The sequence below is a fragment of the Mauremys mutica genome, chromosome 1 (assembly GCF_020497125.1).
Source record: "Mauremys mutica isolate MM-2020 ecotype Southern chromosome 1, ASM2049712v1, whole genome shotgun sequence".
In the NCBI taxonomy this organism is placed as follows: Eukaryota; Metazoa; Chordata; order Testudines; family Geoemydidae; genus Mauremys; species Mauremys mutica.
In genome coordinates this window covers 287,006,628-287,019,240 of record NC_059072.1, presented here as the reverse complement: position 1 = coordinate 287,019,240, position 12,613 = coordinate 287,006,628, and positions in this window count along the sequence as shown.

The window sequence follows — 12,613 nt, the reverse complement described above, 5'->3', positions numbered from 1 at the left end:
AACCTGCAGACAACAGTGAAACTCTCAAGAATACTACCACTATCATGGTGCTGCTGCTAATGCTTGGGAAAGCTATGAAGGACAGTGAAGCACACAAAAGAGGACAACAAACAACCCAAAAAACAAAGGCTGGGGGAGGGGAAATGTTGCAGAGATGTCTTCTTCCTCCAAAAGCCAAGAGGCTACAGCAGTAAAATGGCGAGATTCCCCTCCCTCGCAGCAACTATGAGGTTTATGAGGAAGATGAACACTCTAGTCTCATATCATTCAGATAGGCCCTGAAGGGCAAAAATGATACAGAAAATACGTGACAGGAGTTAAATGTACAAGACTTTGAAAGGAAGGAGAGGGGGCTTGATGGTGACTAGGAATGGTGGTGTAGGAATAAACAAGGACAAATGCTGGTATGTCGCCAGCCCCATGCATTCAACAGTCATGCATCAGGCCCCCAAGAAATAAAGAGGTTGTCTTAAAAATTATGTGATTTTTAACATAATACATTTTGGGTTCTTTTTGTTTGCCTTCAGGTTTTTGCACCTTTATGGTTCATGTTTTCAAGTTTCTCTCTGCATTCATGAGGACTAGAAACGTAGCTTTTTATTTTTTTTTTAAATGAAAACTGAAATTCTGTCATAATCACACTACTCCGGGAACTGGGCGTGTAAGAAAAATCACCAAATAGCACAAGACTTGTGATAAAAATCATGAGAGTTGACAATACTAGGGAAAGGAGGTGACAATCAGGAGGACGGAGTGCAGTGACATGGTGAGAAAAGGGAGGCTATGTACAATTGATTGGTAACAATGAGTTACTCAAAAGGCGATGAAATGTTAACGAGCTGTTGAAAGTGAATTACAGACCAAATGTTAATCCATGATGTAAAGGTGAAGGAATGAGTAAAGGTCTTGGGGACTTTTTTAAACAGGGTCTAAGAGACAGAGACATACAGAGATATTTGCACTACACCCATAGTTCTAATGATCTAGTCAACATGTGTATGCTCACCAATTTCACTATTTTAGAAAATACTTTTTAAAAACCCAAGTGGTGCTGTATTTAGATCATACTAGGAGGAACAGCAGTGTCTCTATGTAAAATAGTAAACTTGGATATGAGGATAAAGCCATTTTAAGAAAATTAATCACAGCGAGAGACTGGATAGTTGAGGAGTAGACTTATCCAATAGCAAATGATGGGGTGAGGTACAACACTGGATCTGCCTGGACTATATTCATTTTCATTTCTGCAGGTGGGGGACCTCATCATTCCAGAGGTTAAGCTCTGAGTATCTAATCCAATTCTGCCTAGACACAGTTGATATAATTCTAAGTTTTTCAAGAAGAGCTCAAGACATACTTAAATCTATTCATGGACTTAACAAAATACATTTTAAGTTTGAACCACTTATGAATCTAATAGTTATTTCAACATATCCGATGTGCCAAGCACCACGTTTTATTTTCAGTTTTCAAAATTACTTTATCTATATAAACAATGCTCTGTAGTTGTTCTGCACACCTGTCATGTAGAGCTCCAGTATCAAAGAGATTCTTTGAATTGATGTGTAAGTGCCTGTTTTATTAATTATGCTGCTCAATTGGGTGACTCATTATGACACAAACTGCCCCAACAGTCTTTTCTTTTTTAAGATCAAAGGGATGAATTCTGCCCTCTCTCTGGGGTACAATTTCCATTGTGGGAGTTGTACATGTAAGTGATCATGGAATTGGTCCTTAAGTATTTAATTTACCCTTTTATACTATAGACAAACAACATAGTTCAAGATCAACAGCATTTAAGCAGTAGCTGATGTTGTCATGTGCTGTCCAGAACTGAACAAAATATTTTAGGTGTGGTCCCTGTTACTAGAGCCATTTACAGAGTGGTTATCATGTTTCTGCATATGTAGCTCCATATTACACTTGTGTTTTCCCTCTACCATGTCAAACTGTAAATGCTATGTCTAGTTTGTTGTCTCATGTCACCAGGTCTCTTTGAGCATTACTTTCCAGGAGTGAAATTCTGGTTCTATTGAAGTCAATGGCAAAGCTCTGATTGACTTCAACCGGATTAGGATTTCACCCTAGATGTCTTCTTCACAATGAGTTTTGGATTATTTCCCTCTCCCAAGTAGGTCTATTGAAGATATTTTTTCAGGTTGATTCTTACTTTATTTCCTGCCCATGTTATTAAACTTTGTAAGTTCCTTTGCACTATTTCTGTGTGTATACTAGTTTTTTCACCATCTCCTAATTTAATATTGTCAATGAAATTAGTGAATGTTCAGACTTTCAGGAGCACCAACATTCCTAAGGAAAAATAAATGAAAGAAAAACAACAGAGACCAGACCATGCCATACATGCATCTCATTAATCAATGAGGAACAAACTTCTAAAACATTCTACAAGCTGGGTCTCCATAAAGAGGCAGCAAAATAATTTTAATTTTCTGTTCAACATATTAGCAGACTGCATATTCTCTGGTTACTATAGCAGAACAATTTAGATTTAGAAGGAACTACTGTATGCTGAGAAATTGCTATATGAAGAAACTTAATATGTACATCTACTGCTGCAGACAGCCAATGACACTAAATTCTCTACAGGTCTAGTATGGAAAATCTAATGCTAGCAAGATGTGCAAGACTAAATAAAATGCATCAGGGTCATGTATCCTATTAAAATCAGTATTTTAAAAACTGCTTGCTTAAAACATTTGCCTTGACGTCGTAGATTATCTTTAATACCAAGCCAGCTCTTATATAGTCGACCTCTATTTGACGCAACTAAATCTCAAATATATGATTGATTTTCAGGCTTCTTTATCTATAGAAAAATATGAAGCAAAATCAAATTTCAATATGTTTAAAATTTATGCTTGCAGATACAGTCTATGGTGAGAGGCAGCATCTTGTGTGCAATAGCATTATGTAAAATTGGGCAGCACTATTACAAAGGGTTCTACATCACTAGCTAACTATAAATAGTGCTTTGTCCCCCACTTCCAGTCATAAATGTAACGCTCGTGTTGAGTCGATAGCTATTTTAAAGAAGTTGACGTTTTCTGTACTGTGCATATGTGAGCTCAGTTTTATTTCTTGGCAATGTTAAAATACATGGGCAGTTCAAACAATCTTTTTGCAGCCATTTGTTTTTTTGAAATTAATATAATAATCGAATTTCAGTTTTTAATAATAATTTGTCAAGAGTAATGATAGAATTCACTCTATTGAAGATAAAATATATTGTCTCTCTCCAAAAGAGTTTACAGTCTATAAGACACAGAGTGAAATCCTGTCTCCACTGAAACCAGTGGGAGTTCTGACATTGTCTTCAGCGGAGTCAGGATTCCGCCCAGAAATGGAACACACTGGGAAGCCCAAAAGACAGAAGTAAAAAGTATTTATTTATTTAGAATTATAGACACACACACACACATACACACACCAAAAAAAGAACACTTCTGCCTATATGTTCTAGCCACTCTGGACATAACTTGAAATTAATACCCAAATATAACTAAAGTGAAGCTGTGCAATTCACTATAAAATGCTACTGGCAACTCAAAAGCTCAAGTTACTTTCTCCTTCCAGCAACTCCCCACCCATATAGATAAAAAAATATTTTACTACCAAAGGAAGTGAATGGCAACCAATTTGAGAGTCTTAGCATAATATTTTGTTAAGTTTGCTTTTTTTCTTCTTTGATTACGTTGATAACTACAGAGTTCTTGATGTTCACCAATAAAATTTCAGCAATATTAGCACTAAAGTTTTGTTTTACCTGTCAGCAGATAAGAAACAGTTTAGTAATGCCTCAGGGTGATTGATGGCAGAGTAGCAAAAAAAACTAGTACTATAAACCCTATTTACAACATCTGAGAAGAACCTTGAAAAGATAATACTATGGATTAGCTTTGTGTTATTTTCTATACTTGTTATAAAATTTGTTATGGGGTCTTTAATTGTCTCATTTTCCATTTTTTATGATCTTTGTCATGACAATAAGTTTTCAGATAATTCAGTGCCTCTTTGCTTCAAACTTTGTTAAAGAAGTCTGAGAATACTTTAGAGATGCTGTAGCGTAATCGTCAGCCTCTTCAACCTTTGTTTATATAGTGATAAAACTTGTGAAAGAGCAGTTATAGACCTGTTTTTTTCTTATTCTTCAAATCAGCCACCATTTCCTACCTTTTACTTTGCGCACCCTCTTGTGACATACCCAGGATACAATCTAGATTAGTGAGTAACTGTGTCACCCCTGCCCTCTCACCTGGGGTGTCCTTTACACTGCTTTCCTGTTTTTGCCTCCACTCCTGGACTGCTCACAAACAGCCTATAGCATGTAAATCACTCCCAGCTATGTCTGTGTGCACTTGCAAACTGCCAGTCATGATCAGGCTTTCCCTAGGCTGAATTACAATGCTGGGTGACCCCAGCACAGTCCCAATCCCAGACTTTCTCCAGAAATAAATATCTTGTACTGCCCAGCCCTCTCCTCATATAAAGTCTGTCGTTTTATTAATAGAAAATGATATGCACAAATCCTGTTCTCCCAAGTGGAGTTTCCCAAACAAGTCAATTCAAACACACAGGTTTAGATAAAACAATAAAGCAAGTTTATTAACTACAAAGAGAGAGATTTTAAGCGAATACAAGGAATGAGGCATAAAAGTCAGATATGGTTACAAGAGAAATAAAGATAAAATGCAACTAATGCCTAACTTAACAAACAATGCTAAATTCAGAACTAAGTTTCTCTCACCACATGCACTCACTAGTCTTGCTGGCCAAACTTCTAGGCCAGGACCCCTTCTTCTGTGTAACGGCTGTTTCCGATGTTCCTTCTGGTGCAATCAATTGATGGACAGAAAGTGAGAGAGGGGAAGGAGTGTGTGGCTTCGGGTGTTTGTCCTTCACTTTTATAGTGTTAATCCCCCTTCCCACCACCCCCAGAAAATATTTCCAGCTAAGATTCAGGAGGCAAAAAGTCTAGAGGGGAAGATATCTCCTGCTGGTTTTCCCACCTGTTGGCACTCCCTATGTGCTTGATGACTCTGTTTACTGCTTCAATGCAAATTAAGCAGAGCACACATTCCTTTGTTTGAGACAGACCAGTTTGCCATCTTCTGTTTGGGCAGGGCTGTGGTTCGGAACATGTGTTAAGAACAGCATGCAGTGGAATCTCATAACTTTACATACAATGTTGGCCCACCTTTTATCAGGACAATATTGACCAGCAAATTATGCCTTTTCAAATGCTACCTCACAAGGCATACTTTGCACAAAGAATATTACAATAGTGTGCAAGTGTTGAATACAGGGACACAGACTGTCATATCTCTTTCACAGGGCTGGCCACTCAAAGGCTAACCAATTGCATCACAGTGAAGCAGTGAAGACTGGTCTTTGAGGCTCCTTTAATGGTGTCAGTGTGCTTCACATTTGTTGCTGATGCAGTGTTTCCAACTCTCTCAATTTTATCATGAGTCTCACAATTCTTGGTGGTTTTTCTTAAAGCCCCAGCTCCTAGATATATAATTATGTGAGAATCTCGGTTTTAATTTAAAAATAAAGGTCTAGCCCTCACAGATGCAGGGGAAAACTAGAAAACACGAAGCAAGTGTGCCACAAAGGCTCAGATACCAGAAGAAAAATAAAAAGAACACAAAATGTATTTTTTATAAACTCTCATGATTTTGAAATCAATATCATGATGTTTTAGGTCTTGTCTAATGATGTATATTTTAGTGCTCAGAGGTGGCAATGCTGCAGATAACTGAAGTGGGTGGACATAAGAATGCAAAAATTGACTTCCAGCTAAGACATGCATGGTTCCTCATGCAACCTAAGGGAAGCTTCCTTTCAGCTCACTTGAGACATGCTTTCTATCATCTGTGGTTGGCTAGGACAGTGGCTCTCAACCTTTCCAGACTACTGTACCCCTTTCAGGAGTCTCATTTTTCTTGAGTACCCCAAGTTTCATCTCACTCAAAAACTAATTGTTTACAAAGTCAAACATAAAAATACAAAAGTGTCACAGCACACTATTGCTGAAAAATTGCCAACTTTTTCATTTTTACCATATAATTATAAAATAAATCAGTTGGAATATAAATATTGTACTTACGTCTCAGCATATAGTATATAGAGCAGTGTAAACAAGTCATTGTCTGTACGAAATTTTAGTTTGTACTGACTTTGCTAGTGCTTTTTATGTAGCCTATTGTAAAACTAGGCAAATATCTAGATGAGTTGATGTACCCCCTGGAAGGCCTTTGCGTACCCCCAGGGGAACGCATACCCCTGGTTGAGAACCACTGGGCCAGGAGATGCCAGCCCATTCTGTTGATGATGACCTGTCCGTGGCTATTCACCCCTTTGTCAGCTCTCAGTTGGACTACAGTAATGCAATATAATACCTGAGAATGAAGCCTTCAACATCTAGAAAACTTCAACTGGTACAGAACACCATAGTACATCTCCTCGGCAAGACAGGCCAAAGGAAATACATTACACTGTCCTTTGCTCTTGGCATCAGTTTCCCATAAACTATCAAATCAAGTTCAAGATCTTGGTCCCTATGTTCTAGGTGCTCAATGGATTGGGCCCAGGTTATCTACAAGACCATCTAAAGCTCTGCAGTGAAGTCCAGGTTCAACAACTTGGCTCTTCTGACATAATGAAGCTTTCTACAATAAGCTCATCTGTGTGGATACAGAACTTTCTCGGGGGCCACTCCAAGACTAGGGAATAAACTATCCCAGGAAACTAAGGACCAGCACAAATCTCACCATCTTCTTCTCCAAGTGTAAGGCACATTTCTTTGATCTTGCCTTCTCTAACGTAAACATATAGCTATATGTGTGCATGTGCACTCCCACACACACACACACACCCCATACAAAACTAAACTCTCCACTGAACATACTTCTCCCTCTCCATCCCCTCTCCACCCCCCAGGGTGAGGATGACAGAACAAACACTTGACAGAAGTTAGCTACATTGCTTAATGCTCTACTGGAAGATGCTCTGGTACTATGGTGATGAGCCTGGGCTAAGCACCTATATAGATTAGACTAATTACTGCCAATTCAACAACAGAAGCTCAGTTCAAATCTTGGCTGGGGAAATATTCAGGATGATTATTTAGTAAATCCAGCCATTGTATAGAGATCTTCATTAACTGGTCAAAGCTAACCTCTAGCAGGCAAAACAGTAGGAACTATGTGGTGAGGTGATCAATGCCAGAAGTGTCCATTCTTCACCATTATTTCCTTTGAGGAGCAATGACCTTGTCCTAAGTATTTGGATTTCAGATTAGAGGATCAAATTTAACTTTGACTTTATTAATACATACCCTTAAGTCACTAGTCAAGTGGTTCCACACCACCTTCAGAGGACACCTAAAGCAGAAAGTCCACTAAAGCAAAGATTGTAATATCACAAAGCAACCACAACTTCCACTCCACCAATGAGCTGCAGAAGGCAGTGCCAAAAATGTGGGTTGTGCTAGCAGGAAGGAGAGATGTGCTGACTCATTCACTCCTTTGCCAGGCTTCTTTCCTGCTGACATACCCCACTTTCTGGGGTTCTGATTCAGCAACTTGAGCTCCCAATGAGAATCACAGTTGTCCCTTGCACCCCTGAGCAAGAGCACTAAAGCTAAGGTGAAGAAAGGAAGGAGAGTTGCTGGCACCAGGGGTACACTTACACCTCTACCAGCCAAATTTATTCTAGATAGAAATCTATTTTAGAACAATGATTCTAGAAAGCACCTGATTAAAACTGTGTTTACAAATGAATGACAAAGACCAATAGAGGAAGACACATGGACCAAATCACCACTCTTGCAGCATACATATGCAGGAGACTAAGGGGTCTAAAGTCCTCCTTCATTCCCATGTCCTTACTGTCTGTATAATAGGTATATGGGGGAGAGCAGCTATTGCTAAGCTGCTACTCCATCTCCTACAAAGGTGGCAATAACAAATATATATGACAATCAGACAGGGGGGCACAAGGGAATAGTGAGACAGTTGGAAACAGTGTAGTAAGCAACAGTCATGGTGGTCACAGCTCAATGGCTGTCATTTTCAAGAGTTTTGTGGGCATCATAATTGTAGGTGAGTTTTATGATGAAATTTAAAGGAAAGCATGACTGTGTTTGTCCAAAAAACTGATAAATGGCCAGTCAAAGTAGCATTGTTGGTGAAGCAGGGGGTTATTTGTCTATAGTAAATGATAAATTATAGGTAGGGTGGGGATAGGCCAATACAGGCTTTAAAAGTGAAGATAAGTAGTTTTTGCTTGATGCAATGGAAATAGAGGAACCAGTGAAGGAATGCAAAGAAGTGGATAATGTAGTAGAACCAATGAGCTTTTTCATTATGGGTTTTCCATTTTAGCAGCCTCTTCCAGCATTGCCTGTGTGATTTCTTGCTCCTGGCATAGCTAAATAGCAACTGCTTCCTGGCTAATTGCAGCTAACTGGAGAGAAAAGGCTTTGGATATGTCTATGTTATATTCATTTTGATGGAATAAATGGGCCCGAAGAGTGAAAAGTGTTAACGTGACCCTGTCCAACACTAAATAGTGTTAAACAAGTTTTAGTGTTTTGGATACAGAGCCCTCAGCATGCTTTCATGGCAAACACCATTAAAAATCCTTTTCAACTTTCTATTAAAGATACAAAATAGGAAGGCAAAACAGTGAAAGTATTTGAAATGTAAAAGTCTCATGTAAGGCTTTCATTCTAACAATATCCCTTGTTCCCTTTCCCTCCCTGGAGAGAGTCTTGAGAAGGAAAAAAAAACCATTTGACAGTCTTTCAGAAGATATTAAAGACTATAATAAACTGTCCTTTTATGGGGAAATAAGAAAAAGTTAGCTGAGATGGGCTGCAACTGTCACTACTGCTGTTGTTGTTAAAGTCTGATCCTGTTCCTAGAAGACAAAACGCGCTCAAGAAGAGAGAGAAAAGAACAGCAAAGATAGAAAATGCAGCTTCTGTCTCTGGTGTTGACTCTCACTTACAACATCACTGCTGAAGAAACCCAGGCACATCACACAGTCTTATTAGTCACTCCAAGACCAGGCACCTTGTAGCAGTATTGGGCCGTTTAGGGCAGAGGTCCTCACACTGTGGTCTGTGGACCACCAGTGGTCCGCAAGTTCCATTCAGGTGGTCTGCAGATAGTTCCCTCTAAGGTGCACTCCTGGGCAGCCTCACAAAAGAGAATGAAGGGCCATCCACTTAAGTAGTGGAGCTGCACAGACATGGCTCCACTAATTAAGTGCCCGGATCCTGGAGAAGACGCACATGTAAGGTGAGGTGGTGGCCTTGGGGAGAATAGAGTGTAGGTGGGAGTGGGCAGTGGGGTGAGAAGAGGGGGTGGGGAAAATTGGGATGGGCAGGGCTGTGGCAGCCAGAGAAAGAGGCGTCTTTCCTCAGCCCCAGGGCTGCAGCTGCCGGGGAGAGACAGTCCTCCTTCCCAGCCTCAGCTCTGTGGCTGCTGTAGCAGGGGAGAGACCTCCCTCCTTCCCAGCCCCAGCTCGGGGGCTGCCGCAGTGGGGAAGAGAGGGCATATCTGTCACATTAGAAAGGTAAGACTACTGATATTAAAATATGAGTTGTGTGCTTTTATTTGTAGAACAAAAAAATGTTAATTATTATTGTTTGTTTTTTATATAGCGCTTTTATCCAAAGTGCTTTATTATAGCTAGTTAACGGTACAAACAACATTTGGAAAGATCATTACGTGGTCTGCTGACACCCTCAACAATTTTCAAGAGGTCCACTGGTTTAGGGCAATTCTTTTAGTTACCTCCTTCTGGTCACAGCACTTACAGCCGTGTTACAAAATATACAGTCTTGGTCAGCTAAGCCATACTCTTATTAGATAGAAGGCAAAAGGAGATGGATAGGAAAGAGAAGAAAATAGATAGGGAAGAAAAAGGACACATGGGGATGGGGATGACAGCAAGAACCAAAGTCTCATATCCCAGATGGTGTTAAGCTTTCAGCCAGAGCAAATGGAGGTGATGATGGTCTGGACAGGACATATTTCAGGATCAGGACAATGAAGACCCAAAGGTATCATGATGGATCTCAGGGTCCTAAGAAATGCGTTGGGGGGTGACAACCATGATGGTAAAGCTCATTCCTTTGTCTCCCAGCCAGTAGTTGTCAGACAGCTTCTTGCAGTTTTCCCCCAAAACTTCTAAGGACCCCAAAAGGAAGTGATGGGTGGAATAGTCCATCCCTTCATTATTTTGTTCATTAGGACTCATTTCTGACACACCAGTTGTGTTCCAGTAATATCCAGTCCCACTCTTTTCCTGTTTATCAGGCCTGATCTTAACACAGTTCATGAGTTATATCAGTAGGTCTTTTTCTTTGGACTAATTTAGTCTGTCTACTTTTTACACCTTTTCCCATCAACACTTATTGTTTTTAGATTAGATTATTGTGACATCTTATGAACTTTCACCCACTTTTCACAACTGAGCACACAATTAGGATAAATGTGTATACCCAATAATTACAACAGAAGGGAGGGGCACCTGTCAGCCAATCATCTGGCCCCATCTCCCCCACTCATCGTCTCAGTGAAGGGGGAGCAGCACATACACTTTGGGCTTCTCTCATTCCCTGCCATCATGTCAAAGGTCCTCTTCTGATGATAGCCATATGAGAATATTTGTGCTTCCGGTAATAGAAACACAGGAACCAGTGGAAGAATGCAAAGCAGTGTATGATGTATTCAAACCAATTTGCTACTTCACTATGGATTTTATGAGATGCATTGCCCCAGAGAAGTGCAGCTGTCCTTGAAGGCCTTGGATGAAGCTTCAGCCCCTGATGTAGCTGGCTTCTAGCCTATCGATGTCTTTGAAAATCAGGACCAAGGTCATAAAACATCAGGGCTAGAAGGGACCTCAGGAGGTCATCTAGTCCAACCCCTTGCTCAAAGCAGGACCATTCCCCAGACAGATTTTTGCCTCAGATCCCTAAATGGCTCTCTCAAGGATTGAACTCACAACACTGGGTTTAGCAGATCAATGCTCAAACCACTGAGCTATCCCTCCTCCCTTGATAAAAGAAGACTGGGAATCAGCAGACAGATTGAAGCACAGGTCTAGTGTGCTTATCAGGGCCTGTCTCACTGGAGATACAACCTCTGGTTTACTTCCACCTTTACACCAGATACGCCTGGATACAGTACTCCAGTCTAGAGGTGATGAATATACCAGGTTGGCCAGATCTCTCTCTGAGAGGCAGGGCTGAAAGTCTTCTAGCAACGTGAAAGTGAAAGAAGCCATTTCTCAACCCTCTGACTTCTTTATCATTAACTTCAACAGATATTACGTGTTCAGCATCTGATCCTTCCAGTGCTGAGTGTCATTGAAGTCAATGGGAAACAAGGGTGCTCAGTGCCTTGAAGGATCAGGATCTTGACAAATAATTTTACCTATATTTTAATCCACTGTTTTTCATGCATTGTTCCTGTCAAATGATTATTCACATTTTCTTTCACTGTAATAATTTGCAGCCTGAGATAGCAAAGGAACTTTGCTGTGTCATCCAAACTGGAAATAGGTGGTACTAATTCTATTACACAAGAAAGGTGATGAAAAAGTATGCTAGGAACTTTGTAGGCATTAGGCTATTTACTGTATTTTGAAAAGTTTGTGCTGCAGTAAAAGCACACCTGACTGGAAGACTACAGGAAAGGCAGCTCGGTTGCAAGGGTAGGTTAGTACTGAAGAGATAAGAACATAAGAATGGCCGTACTGGGTCAGACAAAGGTCCATCTAGCCCAATATCTGTCTACCGACAGTGGCCAATGCCAGGTGCCCCAGGGGGAGTGAACCTAACAGGCAATGATCAAGGGATCTCTATCTTGCCATCCATCTCCATCCTCTGACAAACAGAGGCTAGGGACATCATTCCTTACCCATCCTGGCTAATAGCCATTTATGGACTTAACCACCATGAATTTATCCAGTTCTCTTTTAAACGCTGTTATAGTCCTAACCTTCACAACCTCCTCAGGTAAGGAGTTTCACAAGTTAACTGTGCGCTGCGTGAAGAAGAACTTCCTTGTATTTGTTTTAAACCTGCTGCCTATTCATTTCATTTGGTGACCCCTAGTTCTTGTATTATGGGAATAAGTAAATAACTTTTCCTTATCCACTTTCCCCAAATCACTCATGATTTTATATACCTCTATCATATCCCCCCTTAGTCTCCTCTTTTCCAAGCTGAAGAGTCCTAGCCTCTGTAATCTTTCCTCATATGGGACCCTCTCCAAACCCCTAATCATTTTAGTTGCCCTTTTCTGAACCTTTTCTAGTGCCAGTATATCTTTTTTGAGGTGAGGAGACCACATCTGTACACAGTATTCGAGATGTGGGTGTACCATGGATTTATATAAGGGCAATAATATATTCTCAGTCTTATTCTCTATCCCCTTTTTAATGATTCCTAACATCCTGTTTGCTTTTTTGACCGCCTCTGCACACTGCATGGACATCTTCAGAGAACTGTCCACGATGACTCCAAGATCTTTTTCCTGATTAGTTGTAGCTAAATTAGCCCCCATCATAT